The sequence below is a fragment of the Macrobrachium nipponense genome, chromosome 39 (assembly GCF_015104395.2).
Source record: "Macrobrachium nipponense isolate FS-2020 chromosome 39, ASM1510439v2, whole genome shotgun sequence".
Classification (NCBI taxonomy): Eukaryota; Metazoa; Arthropoda; class Malacostraca; order Decapoda; family Palaemonidae; genus Macrobrachium; species Macrobrachium nipponense.
Window position 1 is genome coordinate 27,215,118 of NC_061099.1, and position 27,500 is coordinate 27,242,617.

A 27,500-nucleotide genomic window follows, 5' to 3' on the forward strand; every position below is an offset into this window, starting at 1 on the left:
TATATAGAGTCAATGACAGCAAGCTAGGAAATATTGTAACTGCTTTCAAGATACTTTTTTTCTTTATGACTCCAAGTGTTTTCGGCTCCTCATTTTTTGGTGAACTAGAAAGCCGTTCAATTCAAGTACCCCCTCATTGATATATCTAGCTTTAGACTGCAGGCCGTACAGTGTAATACTCTCAGGCTGACTGCCACAGTGAGTTTCTTCTCTATTTTCCTATTGGTTTTTTCCCCCTGATATTCTTATGTGATACGCTATAGCAAATTCACACCAACCGTGCATTTGATGTCTAGGCCAGTCCCTTACGACGCTCCTGATTGACTGTTGAGAGGCCAATCACAGGGCTGAAAAACTCTTCCTCTGTCTCTCACGAGAGTTCCCATAGGAATTATGTATGTTCCTCTTCTCCTGAGGGATACTTTGATAGACGTATCCCACAGGAGGTAGAACATAGATACTACCCACAATGTAAATATTGGAAGTAAAGCTTAGTATTATTATTATTATTATCCTTTTCATTCGGATAAACCAGTTAGCTGCTGACCACCAGGTACAAAAATGAATGATCTAGCTAACGTTGGCACTTGAAGATGAATGGAATGTGATATATATCATTCCCTTTCATATTCTCTTTTTCCCATCTTACTTTCCTTTACCCTCTCTCCTAACACTTGATTCATAGTGCAACTGCTCTGAGGTTTTCCTTCCGTTACACCTTTCAGACCTTTTCATTGTCAATTGCCATTTCAGCGCTGAATGGCCTCATAGGTCCCAGTGCTTCTTGGCCTTTGGCCGTAATTCTATATTCGACTCATATAGTACATTAACTTCCTGAATCGAAGCTAGTGTGTGTGGGTTGTCATTTCTACCTGTAAAAGAGTGCTAACCACTAGACTACGAGAGAGAGAGAGAGAGAGAGAGAGAGAATTCTGTTCTTTCTGGAATGAACAACAAACAGAAGAAGAGCCATTATAACAACATTCTGCCTCATGGTTGGATCAAAGGAGAACTCCTTTGACATTAATTAAATGCATTCTGTGTATATTTTTAGACGCTCGTGATTCTTCATTTTTTTTTCTTCTTCTTCTTCATTCGCGGAAGAGGACGACGGATAGTGGGGCGGGTGTTTTTGTAACGGGATAGAAAGGGGGGGAGGGGATAGAGGTTTTGGGAGAGGGGAGGGGGTTATAATGCCCTCCTCTCGTTTGTGTGTGCGCTGGAAAACAATAGCTTGAGAAGAATGCCATTCTAAACGTGGAAGGTCAGCGTGCGTTTCCGGGTCCGGGTCCTCCAACTCCTAAGTCATATCCCCCCCCCCCCTCCCCCCGGCCCCCTCCGTCGTGTCTTGGTATGCGCCATGCTTTTTTTTTTCTGATAGCATCATCACCAGGCATAGGCAGTAGTGAGGCCGCATTCTTCATTATATATATATATTACGTTTCGTTTCGGTCGATTGTGCCTCTCTCTCTCTCTCTCTCTCTCTCTCTCTCTCTCTCTCTCTCTCTCTCCTCGTCGCTGCTTCTTTCTCGGAATGCGTCTGTCACTGCATTCTTTATATCCTCGTCGCAGTTCATCTTTTCGTCACGGCATTTATATACTTGGTGGTTATACGAGGGTGGTAGTTCAGTGGCTGATAAGGTGACACGGTGGTGATGGTGGTGAAACGGGGCATTATTATTTTTAATGCTGGCGATGGTGACGTTATACCTGTACACACACACACACACACACACACACACACACACACACACACATATATATATATATATCTATATATATATATATATGTGTGTGTGTGTGTGTGTGTGTGTGTGTGTGCGTACGTGTGCATAAAGTTATATAGATAATACATCACCTATATAACATCATTTTATAATAAAATTGAAAATATAATTACATCAAACGATTCAAATGTGTTTATTCGGTGTACAGAATTACATTTTTACATATATATATATATATATATATATATATATATTATATATATATATATATATATATACTATTATATAATATATATATATATATATATATATAATATGTATATATGTATGTATGAATATATGTGTGTATGAAGATATAGAGATATACATCACCTATATAACATCATTTGATTATAAAATTGAAAATATAACAAAATTGAAAATATATAATTACAGCAAGCGAATGAAATGTAGTTTGGTGAAATTGCTTCGCGTAGAGATCTAATCTTATCGTATCCTTCGCCTGTTAAGGATTAAAAAATGCGGTTCACGTATCCTTGCATGGGCAACTTAAATACACCTAAATGCATATTGCATATCCTGTAGCAATTACATGTTTACTGCCCTCATTAAACCAGGCAATGCGGATTCACGTCTTCCCTAATTAGATGTTATTAAATTAATTCGGACCATTATTTCTTCCCACTCCCGTAATAATGAGCTCATGAGAAAGAACAGAGCAGTAAACATGCAATAGAAAATAATACTTTTACTGTTCCCCCCAACGCCACCCCCCCCCCCCCCCCCCGCCCCCCCCACCCCCCCCCCCCCCCCCCCCCCCCCCCAGCGTGTAACGCTACTGCAATTAAAGATAAATATTACTACATCTCCCTCTTTTGCATGAGATAGCTCAACTAAAATTTCGTTCTTGCTTCTTCTTTGTGTCCCAAAGCTCAAGGGTGAAGTTTGTTATGATTCGAATTTCTTTGCCTATACCTTCCACTGTTCAGCATGTCATCTCTTCCCTTCTATATATACTTCTAACATCTTTTCATTTTGGCTTTTGCGTTTCATTTTTCTTTCGTTTCGCTTTTTACTCTTCCCTCGTAATCCTTGTCACCAGTCGACTTTATTTATTTTATTCCAGTTGATTTTTTGCCAGCGGAGTTGTATCTGACACAGAAATAATAATAATAATAATAATAATAATAATATAATAATAATAATAATAATAATAATAATAATAAAATAATAATATAAAGTGGAATGAAAACATTTGAGGGAGCTGGGTAATATTAAGCAAACAGACGATTTCAAATGCAAACTCTATTTAAGAGAGATAGAGAGAGAGAGAGAGAGAGAGAGAGAGAGAGAGAGAGAGAGAGAGAGAGAGAGATTTTCTCTTCTATATAAGCATTACGATGGAGGCTATTTGAAGTATTATGAGAGAGAGAGAGAGAGAGAGAGAGAGAGAGAGAGAGAGAGAGATTTCTCTAAATAAGCTTCAAGCTAGAGACTAATTGAAGTATTTTCAGTATGCTAATGTAAAACAATTTAAAGTGCATGATGCAACTTTCAACAACAACCTTGAAGGCCAAACTGCTCGTCTGCGAAAACTTTGTAAAGAGTCAATAAATAATGTTTTGAGAGAAGTATTGATTAAAAGTATCGTGGGACGCAATTAAGGGGAAAGGTGAAGAAATCACGGGCTGGAAATATAATGTGTGGGAATTAGATAAGGGGAAATGTGTATATAATGAATATGTATATGTAATATGTATATAATGAATGAGCGCTCTACCCTGACTAGTTTATATAATGAGTATGTATGTGTAATATGTATATAATGAATGAGCGCGTCTACCTAGGCTAGGACTCGAACTTGGGCCTTTGATATTGGTATAATGACTTGGCCGTTCGGCTATCAAGGTAGCCGAACGATCAAGTCGCCCATCTGTCACTGCATCTACACCAAAGACTAAATGCGCCTCAGCGGCATGGTTGGTTTGGTGTTTGCTTCTCACCTCGGTGGTCGCGGGTTCGATTCTCGGCCATTCCATTGAGGAGTGAAAGATGTAATGTATCTGGTTGATAGAAGTTCACTCTCGACGTGGTTCGGAAGTCACGTAAAGCCGTTGGTCCCGTTGCTGAATAACCACTGGTTCCATGCAACATAAAAACACCATACAAACAAAACAAAATACACCAAAGACTCAGGTTAGAATCCTTATTGGGGCATATGCAACTTATCATCAGTCGTCAATTCCCCCGTGGACGTATAAGTTATTTCCGAGTCATAGAAATTCAATATTAAGTGATGTTTTGCGGTAGTATTAGTAAAAGGTGTTTTAATTCTATTATAACTATGCCATATTGTCCCTCAAAATGAATTAAGTAAGGATTGAGGTCCTTGACTTATGAACTCAACTATGAAACATAGACCCGGCTTGTCAAACATATCCCACTGAAGAATGTCCACGTAATATGAGTAACTTCGGCATCTTCCCATTCTTCTGTATTTCAGTTGACCTTACATCTCCAGTAATCTCAACTTTGCTCCTCTTTTAGCCTGGAATGAGATTACAGGGAGATGCTTCAGTGGAATATACGAGTAACAATGTTTGACCATCGAGGTTATTAAGGTATGTGTCCATGTTGAAAATGTTTGACCAACAAGGTTGTTAAGTATGTGTCCATGTTGGAAAATGTTTGACCAACGAGGTTGTTAAGGTATGTGTCCATGTTCGAAAGGTTCCGAAGGAAATGAGTGAGAGAATGAATATTCTCATATGACGGTAGAGATGAGTTCGTAAATGATTGATTCAGATCATTACCTAATTTATTTTCGGGGGACAATAGGTCTGCTATATCGTTACAGTATCGGAATAGGATTTTGTTTATTTATTTATTTAATTTTTTTTAATACTATCTGCCATTTGTATCTTTCCTTCTTTGATAATATGTCATCCGAAATCATCCTCATTAGATGCTACTATGTATATATTCCTTCTTGGTATTTACTCCCGAAATACCTGTATTACTACTGTCTATAACTACTTTTATGTTCTGGCTTCTTTGTATCCATTCAACCTCATGCTGTCTCTTCTTCACACTCATTCGAACTTTTACCTCTAACAAACAGCTTCACACGACTGCTTTAATGCGATGTTTTTGCATTATCCCAAAGTAACGCAGCAATTTGCCAAAGTAAGACTTAGCACATCGTATTTTGCACGCACCCATCCTGTCCTTTCTTTGATTTCTCGATTCACTGTATACGTGGAAATATTAGAGAGCAACAGATATATATATATATATATATATATATAATATATATATATATATAATATATATATCTATATATATATATATATATATATATATATATATATATATATTATATATATAGAGTTCCCCAGTCGCGTGCTTAGGCGTACAAACTTTTCTTTGACTTCTCAATTCACTGTATATATTAAATAATTAGATAACACATACTTTGCTTTGAAGTCTCAATTTACTGTATAAAAGAAAAGCAGAAAGCACAATGCACGTTTCCTGCTGTTAGCATGAATTCCAGGACGAAAGAAAAACACGAATTTTGCAAAACAATTTAAAAATATTATCTTGGAATATTTAAGAGAAAATTCTTTCTCAACTGAAGGATTTAGGATATGGTGCGAAATTAAATTGTGAATAAATGAACATCATATATATATATACGTATTAATTGAAGTGATTTTTATTTTTCTTAAACGATCAACACGAAAAAACGACCAGGGAGAAATGTTAGGACGAGAAAATCTTAGATTCAGAATTTAAAAATAAAATTTAGTAGGGGTCCCTTACAACTAGCTGCAAAGCTTTTATGCACAGATAGAGCTACATCCGCCTGTAATATAAAACACTCCTTTATAAATTCTCTTCATAAAATGAAATTTATTTTATGGAGAGAATTCACAGCGCAATGTAAAGGTAATAATTTCACAGCCCAAAGTGTTCATGAGGCGAAGAAAAATGTATCTGAGGAAAAGGATGATGATTCTGGGGATTTTTTATCAGTCCATTTTTCCTCCTTTAGATTTCTAATCTTATTCGACGATGATCTTTCACAAAGACCCCGATTAAATATGCATTCTCATGAATACGCTTAAACTTCTTTTACACAAGAACCTAGAGCGGTAAAGTCGGGTGCCAGCGGAAAAAAAGTGTTGGTATCCCTCGGGTCTATTACCAGGTTCACTTCGTAAAACTTTGGATAACTAATTACTCAGCCTCGGAGTGGTCCATTTAAAATGCAAGGAAAAGAGGGGGAAGTATACCCGTACCGGAGATTTATGATGAGATGTTATAAAATGTGACTTTATTTTGTAAAACTTACCGGCAGGTGAACTATACCACTTCTACAAGAATGTAAAAAAAAGGATCTGACCTTCGTGTCTGTGTGTGTCTGTGTTTATATATATTAATTTATTTTGTGTGGGTTTGTGTTCGTGTTTTTATATTTATTTATTTATTTTGTGTGGGTCTGTGTTCGTGTTTTTCTATTTATTCGTTTAATTTGTGTGGGTTTGTGTTCGTGTGTTGATATTTATTTATTTATTTTGTGTGGGTCTGTGTTCGTGTTTTTATATTTATTCGTTTAATTTGTGTGGGTCTGTGTTCGTGTGTTGATATTTACAAATTTATTTTGAATGGGCCTGTGTTCGTGTGTTGATATTTATAAATTTATTTTGAATGGGCCTGTGTTCGTGTGTTGATATTTATTTATTTATTTTATGTGTCTGTGTTCGTGTTGATATTTATTAATTTTTTAAATTTTTAAGTTATTTTTTATTTATTTATTTATTTATTTGTTCACCGGTAGACACAAGCACGAGAATCTACGGTGCCTGTTGAATATTCCTTTACCGGTTGCATCAAAGATGGATCCTATGTGCATTAAACTTTCAGAACAGGAACCAAGTCTTCAACCGCCTCCCTCCCCCCCCCCCCCCCCCCCCCCCCCCCCCCCCCCCACCCCCCCCCCCCCCCCCCCCCCCCCCCCCCCCCCCCACCCCCCCCCCCCCCCCCCCCCCCCCCCCCCCCCCCCCCCCCCCCCCCCCCCCCCCCCCCCCCCCCTTCCTCCTCCGTAAAAATTTCATTTCACGTCCGCTCCAGGAATTATTCCACTCACCTTCGCCATGAAGCGTTTTCATTCGAAGACTCCAACATCAGCCATATTAAAATTAACATCAGTGAAACCCTTCTCGAGTTCGTAACTGGTGATCCCAAGTGCTCCTGATAAGACAATGATTATGATTGCTTTTTTTTTCTTTTAATAAGAGACAATAAAAAGTTATCTGTTGTGTCCACATTGCTTTCAGTGACAGGCTACTACAATAGTCACTTTGTCTATGGACCGAATTTCCTGAATTTCCATAAGGCCCCAATAGATGGCCTCAGTGCGGCGGCCTTTTTGAAGAAACTGTAACTGAATGAAACAGGTAGTCAATTGGTATTTCCATAAGATCAACCAAGTCTCGTTGTAGAGTCACTCAAATAAGTTCATGGATGTCTCCGGGCATAAAGCTGAATTCCGCCCAACCCCTTTCTGGACGACGGGTCTGTACAGTGACGTTAGACGGGCACACACCTAAACTTTCTACAGCAGAGTTACTATGGGTTTCACAGACAGTGCAAGCACGTTTTTTGGCAATAACTCTGTAACGAACACTCGTATCAGAACGAGATTTTGCTATAGTGTATTACACCCAGTGCCGTAATTTATAAGGGGCCCGGTATCGGGAATCACTAATTGTAAAAGAATAAAGACACTTCTCCTTGTACCAAGAGCAAAAAAAAAAACTCCATTAGCCAGAAATGGATACGAACACAACACTGTCTCTGAAACCCATAGTAGGTAGCAGAACATATGGCCAGTTTCGCACTCCCAGACACCCGTCATCCAGAAAGGGGTGACATGGAAATCTCTCTCAAATACCCGGACATCCTTGAACTTATATGAGTGACTATGTGTGTGTGTGTGTAAGTGTGTGTGTATTTATAGAAACCATTAGCTTCAGCGCTACCCTCTTACAACACCTTTTCAATACAGTCAGTTATAAACTTCTTGATCTTCATCCCTATCCATAGAAATTATTCAATACAACAACAATGAACATAAACTGGAGTAGGACCCACTCAGACATTCAAGAGAATAAAGCCTTTTTTCTTCTCACAAGAACATACTCGACCGTTCTTCTCCTCTGAACAACTGGAAATTCACTTTGCTAACCCCGCTGTGTATATATTCATCTCGCTGCCTTACCCCCCCCCCCCCCGCCATAACCGACCCCTCCCCCACAACACCCAATGCAAATATTGACATTACACTGTAAGCTCGAGGATGGATCAAGAGATGAAGACTTGACCAGGGAGTTAAGTAGGCTCAGAGAGAGATGAATCGGCGAACAAATTAATAAGATTAGATGAGAAAAGAGGATTAAGGCTCCAGGGAACACACTCCAGCTCTCACGACTTCGCAAGACTGAAAACTGAAGAGGTTTGGAGAAGGGGAAAGGATCCTAATCCCCAATACGTATGGGAAGCTCTTCTGGATTTGCATTACAGTTATATTATCACAATATATTCCATGGCATCGCGTTGTCACGGCGAGTTGGCAGGCTTTGAAATGAATTTTTATAATTTTCTTCGCTTGATTTGAGTTTGTTTTTCATGAATATATTTTTTCAGGGGAACTTCAGAGGCTTCTTTGTAATGGCCGAGCTGAAGAATCTGCTCACTCAATTGCAGATTGCAGGTAAAATGCAAAAACTAACATATCTGTGAACATTCTTGGATAGATTGAGATTTGAAAACACTTTAAATATATATATAATATATATATATATATATATATATATATATATATATATATATATATAGAGGTACTGGTAATCTTCTTAGGCACGAAGATATGGGTGAATTCAGTTGTATTCCACATAGGAAAATGAAAATGGTATATCTCAAAAAATGCCCACCAACAATTTCGTCCTCCAATGGACATTTTCATTTTCCTATGTGCAATACAACTGTGTATATATATATAATATATATTATATAATATTTAATATTATATATATATAATATTGATAGATAAATAAATAGAAAGTTTATTAAAGTTTGAGCTTTTAACAGACAAACTACCTTTATGTTAAAAGCACAGTTCCAGTGTGCAAACGTTCATTCAAATGTATTCCTGTTGGTAACGGGAATCATTACGTTCCCGACGGAAATTCCAGTGGGGGCAATTAGGCCATGATCATTCGACGTTTCCTGGAAAAACAGAGATCTAATTTGAATTAAGTTCCAGGTTTCGAATTTAATGGTGATTTACGATACTACTTTTCTCTCTCTCTCTCTCTCTCTCTCTCTCTCTCTCTCTCTCTCTTATTTAATAATTATAGTATATATATATATATATATATATATATATATATATATATATATATATATATATATATATATATATGTGTGTGTGTATATGTAAAAAGGGGGAATGTACAGACTCATCATTTTTAACTTCATTAGAGACAGAGAGTCCGAGTGAAGAGTTTAAGAATGCTGATGTATCTTTTTGGGATGGTGTGATACTTACCTAAGCAAATCAGTGCCATGAGAGCTTGTCCAAGGTGCCTTTGAAAACTGGCTGCAACCAGTTACCTGAGGCGTGGACGAAGAGTGTGAATTCATGTGTACGTGTACGAGCTATGTCCGTTCTTAATGGCAGGTATTAGCCAGAACAATGGAGACGGTTGCCTTGGAGAGAAAGAGCCTGGATGACTCTATAAAGTTTATTTATTTCTGTGCGTGAGATTCTAGCTGGAGATGGGTAAGAGTTACTGTGCTTTAGCCAAAGGTGTGGCTTACTGTTATTTTTGACATTTTGTAAAGATGTTCTGTTTCATTTGATCTTTTAACTTTGTTTTTATAATTGTGTATGCTTATCAGTGTGTCCCTCCTGTCTTTTAAACAGGCGGATCTAGTGAGGGGGTCTGTGTCCTGTGTGGAAGGAACTATATTTTGGAGAGGAGATAATTGGTGTTTGACTATTACTGATTAAGACTATTAAATACTGGGGGTTATCTAAGTTATCTGAACTTGAGTTATCATTCGATTTAATTATCCTGTAAGAATCTGAGTTATTCAATTGGTACTTTACTTTGAATAAACATATATTTTTGTAGTTCCAACTCTGATTTGGTGATCTAATGAAATGGGGAGAGAGAGAGAGAGAGAGGAGAGAGAGAGAGAGAGAGAGAGAGATTGATTTGATTGATTGTGGGTTTTCTGGCATCACAACTACCAGGGTCACCGACGCCGAAGAGAGAGAGAGAGAGAGAGAGAGAGAGAGAGAGAGAGAGGAGAATGTGTTACCAGACTGAGTTTGCCTGCTGCTTGGCTTAACGTTTACCAAATGTGACACGATACTCTGATCTCGTAAGATACACACACACACACACACACACACACACATACATATATATATATATATATATATATATATATATATATATGTATATATAGTGTATATGTATATATATATACGTATGTATATACATATATACATACACACATACATGCACACACACACACAAACACACGCACACACACACACACACACACACATATATATATATATATATATATATATATATATATATATATATATATATATATATATAGACACCTCTCATAGCTCCTACATTTTATTTCTTAGGAGAAAGAGTTATGAAATATATTCAGAATAGGAATTCAGTCGTACTTTTACAACTTAGTATACTCAAAGGCTCAAGTTTAAGTATATATCTTAGTTTAACCAGACCATTGCTCTCCTAGGGCTGCTGGCCCGAAGGATTAGATATTTTTTACGTGGCTAAGAACCAATTGGTTACCTAGGAACGGGACCTTCATCTCATTGTGGGACCTGAACCACATGATATAGAGAAATGAGTTTCTAATCATCCAAAAAAAAAATTCCTCTGATTCCACGTTGGCAGAGCAGGGAATCTAACTCGCGACTACCGAATCGGTAGCGAGCGCGTAACTCACTCGTCCAACAAGGAACTATCAAAAGAGGCTCACACCCTTGTGGAAATTACATTCACATCATTTGTTTTCCATTTATCCTGATATCATTCAGATGATTATAGCACTTCAAGTAAACAGCTTTTAAAATTGCCTCAACATAAAGTGAAATTCTTCTAATTCCCTTTGATTCTTACAATTTTGTTTTTAGAACAATTGGTATATTATCATTTAAGCAGCCAATTTCGTAACCTTACTGCTAATTTTAGTCATTAAAACTAAATAAATGTTCTAATTCCCTTTGATTCGTATAAATCATTTTAGAACACTTGGTATGTTATTATTATTATTATTTTACATTAAAGCCTCCAATTACGCAACCTTACTGCTAATTTTAGCCATTCAAACGGTAAATAATTGTCTATTGGATTTTGTGTACGACCAAAATACCCGCACGGCCTTTGAAGAACAAAATTGAATCGAGCGTGTTGTCACCACCAGGTGATTGTTTCTCTCTCTCTCTCTCTCTCTCTCTCTCTCTCTCTCTATGAATCCACTAGATCTAGTTTGTCAATTAAAGTTCGCTCCAATTAGCTGTACTTCGGAATCCTCCTTAATCACCTACCCCAGCCACCCTGAACATCTCTGCCACATCTCATCAGGTTCTAAGTAGCGGCAAAGAGGGGGGAAGCTGGAAGAAGTAAACTAATTTACTTAGCTTCCTCCTTCATCACTTGAAGAATCCCTATAATCACATTCGCTAAAAAATAAAGGGGTAGTAGTAGTAACCCCTCTGACCATCATGTAGGCCGTCGGACGCATTAATTGAAAAGAGTCAGACAACAAAAATCATTACAGGTGCCTGTTTTGCTATGTAGCCTTCGATATCCCTTAGCAACCTTCCATTTTCGCTTACTCGGGGAGTAAGCCTACAAACTACTCTGTTTTTGTTGTTGTTGGTCTTGCTGTTGATATTCTTGTTTTGTGGGGGTAGGAAAACCCTGTGGGAAAGCCTAAAAATGTCTGAAAAAGGTGTTTAGCGTTGACTTAAAAATGCAAGAATTTTAGGATATGATATTTATGATTTACCTACTTTTTAAAATGAAAATGTAAAAATTAAATAAATGTGCATGTTAAACTGTAAAATACGAATTTTGAAAAAATTAAATATAGTTATTTAGTTTAATTTTCGTCGGTGAAACAATGCTTTGTTTGACCGTAGATTTTAGCACGTTTTAATTTACTTTAAAATTTTGGAATATAACGTTGACAACTTACGTGTGAGGGGTACATCTTACACACTTCTCGAGTAAGCTGGAGGTCGGATGGCGCCTTGTTTTGTTATCTTTTAGGCGGCATTGGAGCTCAATTAAAAAATGCGTTTCATAGTTGCATCTCTCTCTCTCTCTCTCTCTCTCTCTCTCTCTCTCTCTCTCTCTCTCTCGTCGTACCTCAGGGAACTTGAACAACTGAGTCAATTAAAGTTTCCGTGAATGAACGATACTTTGGAAACCTTAAGTAAACCTCTGTCACATCCCAGCCACATTTCATCAGGTCCTTTAAACAGCAGCAGCGAGAAGAAGAAGGATCCTTGGCGGCATCCTTGGCGGACAAAAACTCATTTTCTTACTTTTCCATTTTCATCACAATTCCTTTAACGAGTTTTATTGAAAGCCTAAACTCATCTGGCTGGCAGTTTTGAAAGTCTTTCGTATCATTGTCTCTTGTTGGGGAGAGAGAGAGAGAGAGAGAGAGAGAGAGAGAGATAGAGAGAAAGTCATCGTCCTCTTGTGGTTTGGATCGCTGTTTTGTGCGAAAGTTTTCATTGTTTGACTCTCACCTCATTTTGAATAATATTTCTTACTTTCTCCTTCCACTTCTTATTATCCCTGGTTAGCATCTAATTCATTATATTATATCATATAACAAGTACAAAATGGGCCTAAGTATCTTTTCTTATATACATCGGATAATACCCCCGGCTCATGACGTTCTCAGCCGCGGTCCGCCAAACTTTCAGCCACAGCCCGGTGGTGGCCTATCTCGTTGGCACCTATAGTGGTACCAGAAGCGCCACGGTCCATAAAACTTTCAGCCACAGCCCGGTGGCGGCCTATTTCGTTGGCACCTATAGTGATACCAGAAGCGCCACGGTCCATAAAACTTTCAGCCACACCCCTGTGGTGGCCTATCTTGTTAGCACCTAGAAGCAGCTCGATCTTGGCTAACTTTAACCTTAGATAAATAAAAACCACTGCGGCTAGAGGGTTGCATTTATGTTTGATGATTGGAGGGTGGCTGATCAACATACACCAATTTGCAGCCCTCCTGGCTCAGCAGTCTTTAGGATCTGTGGGAGGCCGGACTGACAATAAGGCATCTCAATAGTTTTCTTTTACAGACAACTAGAAAAATGAATTTTTACGATAGAAAGATAATGATACAATAAATGGAGAAGAACATTGCAAAACCCTAACTATGTCACCGCAACGCCTCTCTCTCTCTCCCTTCCTCAAAAAAGGCGAAATAAAAAATTTCAAACAAGAAAGACCACCGAATGACTTGTTAAATTAAGTGAACTCAGGGGTCCATGATACTTCCCTCCGCTTGACAAGGTGACGATCATGATTTTTATGTGGATGGAAATTAGACAAAAGTTAAATGAAGACTGAATTATGGAACTTTTATATATATATATATATATATATATATATATATATATATATATATATATATATATATATTAAATGGAAGGAATCCCTGGTGAATTTTCCTTATTACTAAGATATATATATATATATAATATATATATATATATATTATATATATATATATATATATACACATATATATCTTTTGGTGTCCATATGTATATAAGTATGCGTATTAATGTTGTGTATTCTTATATACATGCTATGCGTAAGCATTTAAATTTGGTCAAGTCTTCAGCCTCTATCTTAGCCACATCACCAACTCCTTTAGAATTTTTCTTTGATTAGGAACTATATATATATATATATATATATATATATATATATAATATATCTATATATATATATATATATATATATATATATATATATATATATATATATATATATATATATATATATATATATATATAAATGGATAAAGCTTGAAGTAATGGGTCGTGTTCAGTTACCTGTCACTCTCATGAGATGATTGCATTTTCACTTGTGAAAGAATACCAATGTGTGAATATTGTAAAGCTACTCGAGGCCTCAAAATTCCTAATTTCCTATCAACTTCTCCCAATGTCAAGATCAATGGTGGAGATGGGACTACCAGGTGTGAGAAGGTTAGGTAGACCAAAATTGCGATGATGGATTGGCTGTGTGAAGAGAGATACGAGGCAGTTGGGATTGAGCGAAGAGGAGGACGCACTGGACCGAAGGAGATGGAAGAATGTGTCGGAGAAACATTGTAGCGACCCCGAATAGGGACAAGCTTGTAGAGAAAGAAAAAGAAGAAGAAGAAGAAGAAGAAGAGGAAAAAGAAGAAGACGAAGAAGGAGAAGAGGTCAAATTCAAGGTTTCAACAGAGGCCAGTTGAGGCTCTTAGATACAAAATAAGTTAAGTACATCTTAGTTTTACCAGACCACTGAGCTGATTAGCAGCTCTTCTCCTAGGGCTGGCCCGAAGGATTAGATATTTTACGTTGCTAGAAACCAATTGGTCACCTAGCAACAGGACCTACAGCTTATTATTGTGGGATCCGAACCATATTATATCGAGAAATGAATTTCTATCACCAGAAATAAATTCCTCTGGTTCCGCGTTGGCCGAGCCGAGAATCGAACTTCGGACCACCGGTTCGGTAGCCGAGCGCGAAATCCGCTAGTATAGCAAGGAACTATATATACAAAATGGAGAACCGATTTAACGACCAGGGGGTGTGAAGCCCTTTCACTTAAAAATTCGTGCAACGAGAAAATCATGTGATACGAAAAAGATGGGGGAAACATTAATGCACGTTATTTTCAACCCCCTATTATTAACTTTCAGAAAGTCATTCCAGCAGCCATGAGAATAATTCCGCATTCAGCCTCATCATCGGAATGATCGTATATGCAGTTATGAATGTGATGCACTGTTTACTGATCATCAAATTATGCGAGTAATTGACGTCGTAGCGTCGTTACAGGATATTCCAGTACCGTTCCATTCCTGAGATGGAATTCCTTCAGGAATTTCTCTTTGTCAGTTTCCCATCTCTAGTGTTTTCGTAGTCAAACGTTCTCAGTGAAATGGGTTCAATTAGAATATTAGAAACTTGTGCCATGGAAGAACGAAGTTATTATGTTACGTTTATTTAATTAACATAGTGCTCACCAAACCTTTTATTTTCCAGAGTTAACTCGGTTTCGTCTAATATCTACAACGGTCTATCTTTGTAATAATGAATAGAATGGACCACAGCTTAAAGTGCCTAATTATTTTGTTTTATATTCTGTAAGAAAAGATGTGAGATCTGAATAATACAGGGTGTCCATAAAGTCCCAGTACCATTGCAAGCAATAAATATTTGTACCGGTACTGGGACTCTATGGACAACCTGTTTGACAAATGCAGTTTTGTTATTAAATTCCAGTGAAGTGACTCTACTTAAAATGAATAAAATACAAAATACATTGCTAGATATGATTATATATATATATATATATATATATATATATATATATATATATATATATATATATATAAAACAGTTGCTCAAATATGTCTAATAAGCAATCGGTGCATTCTAAAATCTTATTGCACGATAGTCATGGACCTCTGGGACATTAGTTTCTAGTTGGACGAGTGGGTTACATGCTCGCCTACTGATTGGTAGTCAGAGTTCGCCGCTTCCCCGCTCTGCCAACGCGGAACCAGAGGAATTTATTTCTGGTGATAGAAATTCATTTCCCGATATAATGTGGTTCGGATCCCACAATAAAAGCTGTAGGTGCCGTTGCTAAGTAACCAATTAGTTCCCAGCCACGTGAAAAGAAAAAAATATGTTAGTCCTTAGGGCCAGCCCTAGGAGATCTGTTACTCAGCTCAGTGATCTGGTTAAACTGAAATATACATAGGCATTTCACCACCTTGTTTTTCACCATTAGTGATTTAAGTTTACGAAAATGCTTATTGTTTTCTGGGATATTTCGGCATTGTTCAACTTATAAATAAATTTAGTGACTGTTGCGACCTTTCTAATTATCGATATTTACGAAACTGATCGTAGCTTGATATAAATTCATTTCCGAGGAAATGAATAACTTCGCAAATGAATAACTAGGCCATGCAATCATGCAGATATTCATATTCCATTCATGTAAACGATTATATATAACTGAACGCTTCGTTTTAATTACTATATATAAATATTCTACTCGAATTGGAACTGGCCTGCCTTAATCAGGCGCGCGCATACTCACGGAAGTCTTCTCATAATTCTGGCATTAAGAATAATTTAATGGCTTTGTCTATCAGCTTAAGCAAAATCCTTTCAAAACAGATTTTTAAATGTATGCTCATATTCCCATCCGTATGACCATAATCAAAAACGTCGAATTATTGCTTATCTGCATGAACAGTGGATTATGACCTGGGGCAATTTCATTCCGACCCATACTTTTTTTTTTTTTTCTTTTTTGGTTCCACACAAGAGAACCAATCTCCCGTTGCCGAAGAACGCATCATCAATCTCCTACAATGACGTCCACGAAATAAACATCGATTAATTTTGTGTCTTGAACAAACTGCATCTGATGCAATCGGCATTGGGTCGTGCAATTGCTGTGATCGCGCTGATTTACCGGTAGTTTTCATTCAACCCCCCCCCCCCCCCCCCCCCCCCCCCCCCCGCCCCCACCCCGCCCTCACCCCCCCCCCCCCCCCCCCCCCCCCCGAGTCCCCCCCACCCCCCCCCCCCCCCCCCCCTTTTATGTATATGATCAGATTTACCGATCAGAATTCAGGCTCGTTAGTAATTCATTGTCCATTTCCCAGATGGACTCTGATTACTCCTATGGCATTAGGATAATTCCGATGCAACTGGTTTCACCGCTCACTAATAGATATATGCTCACTAATAGATATATTTAATTAGCATGAGTTCAGATGCCCGATTACTTGCTGTGTAATATCCTCTGTCGAGTATCTTCTAATGCCTTTCAGTTTCGATGGGTTTTGCATTTATTAAAGCGAGTTTATCATATTGTGGCCTTATTTGATGATTCGTCTATGACGTTAATAATTTCGATATTGGTTTAGTTTAATAGAGAAAGTAAATTCCGTCCATCTGTCTAAGCCAGTCCCTTACGACGCTCCTGATTGGATGTTGATAAGCCAATCACAGGGCTGGAAACTCTCAGTCTCTCTCCTCAGGGATACTTTTGAAAGACGTATCCCCCAGGATAAGTGGAACATACATCCTGCCTATGTGAACTCTGGAGAGAGACTGAGAGTTCCCAGCCCTGTGATTAGCTTATCAGCTGCCAATCAGGAGCGTCGTAAGGGACGACTGGCCTAGACATGAAGTTACTCCCTATATTTTTCTTCTAAAAAGGCACGAGAGTTAAGCATATCATATCCAGTTAGTGAAACTAGAGAATCACACTGACAGAAAATTCAGTTGTTCATTTTTGGCCCTGGTAGATTTTGCCTTCGTATGAAAGCAGAGAGTTTTCCTAATTGAGAACCAAGACGATTAAAAAAAAAAATTGAGAATATTCGAGATTTTGGCATCTGATAAAATAAGTAACATCTTCCAGAATGATTTAAGTGACTCGAGTAAGAAGAAGGTGGTTTGTGTAAAAGGTTTCATTTCAAAGTAACATCTTCCAGAATGATTTGTGTGACTCGTCTAGGAAGAAGGTGGTTTTTGTAAAAAGGTTTCATTTTAAAATCACACGCTGCAGCCATTGTCTGTAGGTCGTCGTTCATATTCGGGTCGTCATTCCTCGCGTGGTGTTACTATATTTGCTGAATGGGTATTGTCTTTTACTTTACCTCCGCTACCGCTGCTTCATTCCTTACATCTGGCTGCCCACCACCTCTAACTGTTAATCCTGAATTGAGCTGTCTAAATCACTCCATTAACCTCCTTTGAATGCCAATATCAGAATCAAATAAGTCACCGCTAGGTTTCCCAGCCATAGTCATCGTCTGCAGGTCGTCAGCGAAGCCGCTGGGCAACTGGGCCACTTGCAGTCAACTTGTAATATTTGAAGGAACAAGATAAACAAAAACAACATGAAAGGAGAAATATAAGAAAAAAAATTTGCTTTTACTCCTTTGTTATATATCATTCCATATACGTGTCCCTACTGTCCAGTCATCCGTTGCAGTCCCACGAAACTACAATAAATAAATAAATAAATAAATAGATAAATAAATAAAAGCTCACCCTACAAGAATGACATTGAAGTTTCCGACAATCTTCGCAGTGTTCATTTTTGTCTGGTTAAGCGAAAAGTCCTGAACCGATAAGAATAATGGATGAGCCATTTTTCTGATTCGGTGAGGTTTGGCCTCGGGAGGAGGAGGAGGAGGAGGAGGAAGTCGCTAATGGAGGGAGAGGGGAAGGGGAGGATAATGGTGATGATGGTGATAATGATGATGTGTAGAAAGAAAACGAACGAACGTTGCTAAAGGTAAGAAGAAAAAAAAACTCGGGGATATATATAATATATATATATATATGTATATCTATATATTATATATATATATATATATATATATATATATATATATATATATATATATATATATACAATCATCAAGGTTGGTGATTTTTTTTATTAAAAAATAAAGAAATAAAAAAATCAGTTATTTATCTGATTTTTTATTTATTTGATTTATTTATTTATTTATTTATTTGTTAGAATTTTTCAATCCTTTTTTTCCCAAAATGTATTTTATGACAGAATTACAATTGATTTGCCTTTTAGGATTTTTTTTTGTATCAAAATAAATAGATGCAACACAGATATGCTTAATTTTTGTTAACCTCCAAACCATATTTTTTCGATTTGTTTGTATTCAAATTTTAAAAAAATAAAAAAATAAAAAAACTTTTAAAATCATGATTTTTTTCCTGAAACAAGCAATGATTTAATCACTTCATTAAATCAGTTTGATTAAATCATTGCCATCCCTGATATAATATATATATATATATATATATATATAATATATATATATATATATAATATATATATATATATGTATAAATAATATATATATATATATATATATATATATATTAGATATATATATATATATATATATAGAATGTTCTGCAATTTGGAGACGCTCGGCAAAAATTGGAATACTTAATGAGAAACACTGTTTTTCTATGAGATAAAGAAATTAAAAGAAAAAAGAAAATGCGGGAAATTTCCCTGTTCAAGCAACCTTAAACGACAACATTTATTGTTTACGAAATTGGTAGAATCGCTTGTAATCCCTTCTGAAGAACGTCTTACCTAGAGGTAACTGTGGTGTTCAGGCTGTTCAAGCACTGGTTTTGATGGTGGTTTCAGACGTTTAATGTCTAAGAATACTTTATGTTGAGAGTCAGTTTTGTTGATTTGCCCCTCCCCTAATTTATATGCAAATGTAGATGTATACGTGTTCGTTTATATATATATTATATATATTATTATATTATATTAATATATAATTATTATTATATATATATATGTGTGTGTGTGTGTGTGTGTGTGTGTTGTTGTGTGTGGGTGCGCTCGCGCACTCGCGCGCGGTGTGAGTGTATGTCTGAGTATGTTATGCTTTTAGGTATATATATATATATATATATATAATATATATATATATATATATATATATATATATATATATATATATAAATAAGCCACGAAGGAAAGTGAAACACTGGAGTAGCTGCTTCCTTCTTGACTTATACCTTTATTTATGCATTTATCACGTTCCAAACTTTCGGGATTCAGTTATACATACTTATATATATATTATATCTATAGTATATATATATATATATATATATATATATATATATATATATATATATATATATATATATATATATATATATATATATATATATATATATATTCACAGGAAGAGGACAACGACCAATTCATAAATGCATACGGGGGTTGGCCATCAGGACTACCTATAGGATTCGGCAGACCCGAATTCTTGGATGAAGAGATGGAATACCCGAGGGAGAGTTTTAAAAGATTAGGATGCCCTATGTATGTGTGGGCACGGGCACGTACCAATTCAAGGAAAATCTATTTTAGGGAGAGGAAAAAGATAGAAAAGGTACATCTGAAAGGGAAGGAAGTAACTATAGTCCAGGACAGCAGCACTTTGACACCCATCAACAGAAAGCCAGACAGTATCAAATTGATACTCGGTTACAAGAGGAATTAAAAAATTAGAAATAAAAAGTTGGTAGAGGGGGAGGAGGTAAGAGGAATGGGGTGGTGGGTTATATATGACTGTGAAGAGCGTTCATTTGGCAAAAGCGACGAATCATGCAAAGAACGAAGCAAGTAATGCTTGCAAGACACAAGGCACTATAATCAGACATCGGTATTTTTTTTTTTTTTTTTTTTTTTTGAACTTGGCACCTGGAGATGCCCCGTGTTTAATTGCGGTTGGAACTAACGACCTTCGTTACTGTTGAAAAACACAAAAACTAGATGGAGAAAAAATGAATTTTTTTATACAGGAACAAAACAAAACGGTCAGGCTGATTGTGAAGAATGCCTTCATAATATGCGCAAATAATGTAATGGCAGGCAACACGGGATACGGATTTGAAGGCAGATTATCAAGAAAAATCATACACTCTACAATAGAATAAAAAAAGGCAAAAACACAAGAAACCACATTGATTAGGAACACCCAGATGGAAGGTCAAGGCCACGAAGGAGTGGAGGAGGGTCACAGCAGGGAATAAGGACTGGAATCCTGCCTCGCCCCACACGCACATATGATTCCGGCTGGACTTTGTGTCCGATCCCCTACGGGCTGCTCATGTGAGCAAGAGCCCGTGCTGGCAAAGACCAGCTTAATCACCAGCAACAAGTGTCCGGTCATTCCACGGATACTTGACAAGGAGGACTGTTAGTCCGGGAAAGCTATATATATATATATATATAATATATTATATATATATATATATATATATATATATATATATACTATATATATATATATATATATATATATATATATATATATATATATATATATATATGTACATACACACACACGAGTCATATCACATACATGTTAAACCGAAGGAGAATTTTTTAGTCGATAAGAAATTTGTCGGCTCACGGGTGCGGAACCATCTAACCAACAAATTCAGGACGAAGGCCATTTGTAGCTCGATGTATATATTTACTTATATATATATATATATATATATATATATAGATTGTTATATCTATATATTTACTTATATATAGATATAAGTAAATAATATTAATATATATATATTTACTATATATATATATATATATATATATATATATATATTATATATATTAAAAAATAAATCTATATATATATATATAGTATATATAATATATATATATATATATAAGTAAATATATATACATCGAGCTACAAATCGGCCTTCGTCCTGAATTTGTTGGTTAGATGGTTTCGCACCCGTGAGCCGCACAAATTTCTTATCGACTAAAAAATTCTCATCGGGTTAACATGTATGAAAACATATCAATTCCAAGGTAGAGCGAATCAGATATTATAAAAAATATATATATAAATATATATTATATAATAGTAATATATATATGTGTGTGTGTGTGTGTTGTGGTGTGTGTGTGTGGTGGTGTGTGTGTGTGTATATATTAATACATATATAATATATATATATATATTTATAATGATATAAAAAATTATATTCATATAGCAAAGTTAAACACTGTATCCGTGTTCTAATATGTTGTAGGAAGCCCACTAAATTTTGGAAAAAATTGAAAGTTTTTTATTTAAGCTTTCGGAGAGTACATTCTCTCCCTCTTTCAGAAAGAGAAATAAAAGTTACATAAACTGAAAACAACGGTCAAGGTAAAAGAAATAACATACAAGCATTTTCGTTGTATCAGAATAACTGCCCTACGGTGGTTTGCCAATCTTGTTTAACAACTTAGCTACACTAACTACATGCTTTGTCATAATTGCATTACAGAAAAGGTCCAGTTTAAAATTACTCTTATATATTCATAGCGTCAACATTTTGGATTAAAATAGATTCTAAAAGTTTTCTTTTTTTCAGTGTTATTAACAACCTTTATGTTTTTCATTTTGTCTAGGTTAGCAATATGATTTTTACTTTGTCTGCGTTGAAACAGGGCGTTGTTTTCATCACCTTTCCTTAATGAGTCACGATGTTGTCTTTTTCTTCTGTCAAAATCAATCGTTTCACCTATATATGTTTTATTACACTCTTCACAGGGAATTTCGTAAATGCATCCTTGTGTTTTGTCTACATTTTTCACATTATTTGTTAGGTACTTTTTAACAGTGTTTGTATTCTTATATACTGGGACAATGTTGCAAAATTTCAAATATTCGTTTAAAAGTCCAGGGTTTGCTTTGGTTTGTGGTAAGACTAAAACTATTATTATTACCTAGGAAGCTCCTTTTCTCCCTTGCCACATAATATATTCTACGTGCCTTAAAATGCACCCTTTGAATAAAATTTGTATTGTAACCAAGTGCAGTGAAAACATTTTTGATATGATTGATTTCAGTATCTAAAAATTCAACATCACAAAGTTTATACGCTCTCAAGAATATATTAGAAATAACACCTATTTTGACATCGTCTGAATGGAAAGAAAAAGCATGGATAAATGACTCTGCATGGGTCGGTTTTCTATATACTGCATAATTAATCCTATTATTTTCTGAACGACATAATATAGCGTCTAAGAAAGGTAACCTGTTTAACTGCGGAACGAGTTGTTCCGCAGTTAAACACCCAGTCTTCTCAACACCTCTGTATCTCTCGTGAGTTCAAGTCGAAGCTGACCCGGCCCGAATTGTCACTCGTCTGTGCTTTCAGCACCTTGATGGTATTGACTCCTCCCTACTATTGTACTTGCTTTGTATATTTGTAAACACTTTAAACTTTTAGTATGTATTCCGAGTTTATGATTTTAACTTTTGTTTTATCTTTTTTTAGCTTGATAATGGGACTTTTATGTCTTGAAACGTCGCGACAATAAAGGATTGTCCTTCACCTTCGTCATCGACTATATATACTATATATATATATATATATATATATATCTATATATATATTATATATATATATATATATATATATATATATATATATATATATATATATACATATATAAATGTGTATTATCTATAATTATATATTTATTTATATATATATTTTTTTTTTTTTCTTTTTTCCTTTTTTTGCTGAATCGTAAGTGTTAGAACTAAAACTGAAGTTACCATGCGACCTTTTTCACGCATTGCATCAATTGAATGCAATGATGACATCATGAGTAAATAAAATAAATAAAGAATAAAGGAAGGGACCAACGTTGACTTACATAGACACAAATACTACTATATACATTTAAATGAAAGTATAGTTTTAAAGAACAGAGATAAAGAGAAGGGAGGATTAACGCAAAATTCAACATTAATTTTACAAGGAATGAAGAAAACCAAAGTTGAAAGGGTTCCGAGGTAAAAGGTGTATCTAATAATATTAAAATGTCGTATAACAAAGGCAATTATTTTCCTTGGGAAAGAAAGAAAGAAAGGAAAATTAAAACAAAAAGAAATTGTACAAAAATATGAAGTAATGATTATACAAATGAAAGCTTGTGTTAGAAGAATGAAATCATACAGGAAAAAAATCACTTTAAAAGAAGAAAATAAAATATAAAAGTCGGCGACGCTGCAAAGGAGAGAGAGAGAGAGAGAGAGAGAGAGAGAGAGAGAGAGAGAGAGAGAGAGAGAGAGAGAGAGATATGACAAATAATGGACAAGAAATGTCAACAAAGGTTCGCAGAGTCCTTCTTTATCCTTCGAAATCTCCATATACAAACTTTTTATGTAAATGTACGTACGTGAGAATCCGCTTAAGAGAGAGAGAGAGAGAGAGAGAGAGTAGAGAGAGAGAGAGAGAGAGAGAGAGAACGTTTATCTGGATATACCGAGAGGCGTTTTAAAACTTAATGTTGACGTATATTGTTTCCCTTTACGTTACAGGAACTTAGTTGTATGTGTAGTACACCAGGGTGTTGATCGAATACACGCATACTCGCGTATACGCACTCGTATATACATACTTACAATTTATATGTATATATATATATATATATATATATATATATATATGTATATACTATATATGTATATATATATATATACATATATATATATATATATATATATATATATATATATATATATATATATATATATATATATTCACAGGGTGTCCATAAAGTCCTGGTACTATTACAATTATTTGCTGCTGGACACCCTATATATATATATATATATATATATATATATATATATATATATATATATATATATATATATATATATATATATATATATTAGTATGTATGTATGTATGTATGTATGTATGTATGTATGCTGAACGTCCAACTAGCTCTACGTAACACCTTTCTCATCTTATTGCTAACTGCTGTAATTATACCTAATAGCTGTACGAATCATATGCTCTCATTTTCACGACCACCTATGTCCATATATGCCATTATAATTACATGGTCTTATTCATTTAAAAATCTATATTTTTCAAATGGTAATTTTACTAGATTATTGATGCCATTTTTATATTAGTGTTTTGCAAAAAATAAGATTCTCTCTATCTCTCTCTCTCTCTCTCTCTCTCTCTCTCTCTCTCTCTCTCTCTCACTGTATCTACTATCTTTATTAACCACTATCACTCATTTGCATTCAATCATGGCCCCCCCCTCCCCCTCCCCCCCCATCCCCTTTCATCAGAACCCTACTCTAGCCCCCCACCCGCCCCCTCACGCCTCCTTTACCCCCTTCTCTCGGGCCAAAATCCCACCGAATCACGAAAACGGCTCATCCATTATTCTTATCTCTCCTTCTCTTGACTTTTCCTTCTCAAAACAAAAATGGACATGGCGGGGAATTTTTTTTTTCAGAAAGTTGAATGGCGTTCCTCTTGGGCGGCAAAGCATTATCGCTTGTCTAAGTTATGACGGCTGCTGCTTCGTGCGATTTTACGTTGGAGACAGGCATAATGAGAGGCCAAGATGAAAAACGAAAGAAGAAGAAGAAGAAAAAAGAAGAAGGAAGATAAGAAGAAGAAGAAGAAGAAGAAGAAAAGAAGAAGAAGAAGGAGAAGAAGAGATGTCAACAAAGTCATTCCGTCATAAACAGAAACATCGTCTCCTAGTTCGCCCGTAGACAAGACAACACGAGACCTCTCTCTCTCTCTCTCTCTCTCTCTCTCTCTCTCTCTCTCTCTCTCTCTCTCTCTCTCTCCCTATTTCTATTTTTATGCTGGAAACCTCACTTCCTCCCTTTCATCCACGTTATATTTCAAGCTTAAATTCAGCTCTAATCGCTTTCATTTCTTCCGTAATCCCTAAATAAATTCCATTTTGCGTTTACGTTACTGCCATCGTTCAAAGCTAATCTTTAAAAAGCAACTGGCTGAGCCTTCTCCCCGAAAAACGGGCGAAGAAGGAGATTGATGAATTGTTTGTCCAAGGTTCAAGGTTTATTTCTCCGGTCCCGAAATTGCAACTGGTTGGAAAGTCGGGGTTGGTTATCAACTGCAACCATCGACGACCAAGAAGCATACACTATGGTGGCTTCATAGTTAGTTTAATACTATATATTAACAAATGCTAAAAAATATATTTTTGATTGCGATCATTCTGTCGAGAATACACAATTGGATTTGTTGGGATGAATTTCAATCGTAGTCTTTTCATCGCCTCCAAAGAGTAAACAAGGCGTGATCCGACCTCCAGCATGCACTATGGTGTCTTCTTAGTTAGTTTAATACTATATATTAACAAATGCTAAAAAAAAATATTTTTTGACTGCGATTATTCTGTCGACGATACACAATTGGATTTGTTGGGACGAATTTCAATCGTAGCCTTTTCATGTTCCCCAAACAAGGTGTGATCCGATCTCCAGCTTACTCGGGGGCAATGGTGTCTTCTGAGTTAGTTTAATACTATATATTAACAAATGCTAAAAAATATTTTTGACTGCGATTATTCTGTCGACGATACACAATTGGATTTGTTGGGATAAATTAATCGTTGCCTTTTCATGTTCCTCTAACAAGGGGTGATCCGATCTCCAGCTTACTCGGGGCACGTGCTTAAATTCACGGTAAAATAGCTTGTTTAAACATTGTATTCCCGAGTTTTAACGTAAATCACAACTTGCTAAAATCTACAGTCAAATAGAGCTTTGTTTCACTAACGAAAATTGAAATAAATACGCTGCAGTTTATTAAAAATAATTTTCTAATAATTGTTTACGTTTTCATTCTAATAAATAAACATTAAAGATCCTATCTTAAAATTCCTGTATTTTTAATTCGACGAAAAACACCTTTTTCGCAGCTTTTTAGAGTCTTCCATAGACCTTTCCTATCCTCCCAACAAGACCTCAGTGGCGTGGTTGGTATGGTGTTGGCGTCCCACCTCGGTGGTCACGAGTTCGATTCTCGGCCATTCCGTTGAGGACTGAGAGATGTGTATTTCTGGTGATAGAAGTTCACTCTCGACGTGGTTCGGAAGTCACGTAAAGCCGTTGGTCCCGTTGCTGAATAACCACTGGTTCCATGTAACGTAAAAGCAACATACGAACAAACCCAACAAGACGAACAACACGAGTAAGCAAAAACAGTAACCAAGATCTGTTTACGTGGGCGCAATGATTGCTACATTCATTTCAGCCGTCGTTTCATCGACACGAATCAGGACAGGAATTAACCTCTGTTCCTCTTTCTCGAGTTGGTAGCTGAAAAGATCATGGCAATGAATGTATTACGAGAAGAAATTTCTGCCACATGCATACTTTTTTAGTGACGTAACCACAGAATACAATACGGTGCAAGCAGACTCCCAAGAAGGCTGCTGTTACAGCAACCACTTCGAAGAGCAATTTGTCACGTCCATTTTTGTAATACTACCATGGCTTCCGTCATAGTTCGTTCATGGGTTTATTACCAGGTTTATCTAAGTGATTACTTGATGAAGGTATGAATTTATTTAACAAAAAACTTTTAAAAAACTTTATTTGTGGAGGGAAATAACAAATCTTAATATCTAAATGAAATCAACGCGAATAGTTCAGCCTATAGTCGAGATGAAGCCATCAACAAAGGTTCCTCCACCCTGGCTGTCCTACCCCTTTACAGCATTTTGGAACCCCAGTATCGGAAATCAATATATCGTCACGATTTGTTGTACGACTTTCTTGTGTCGGAATGAGGGAACAGAGAGGTACCTCAAAGAGAGAGAGAGAGAGAGAGAGGCCAAGGAATGAAAAAGAGGAAGGTCCCAACACTAAAACGCTTGCCGTTTTAGCAAAGCTCAGGGACCTTCCTTGTTTGGAATATGGAATAGAATAGGACCTGTGAGGTCATTCAGCGCTGAAAGCGAAATTGGCAGTCGAGAGATTTTAAAGGTT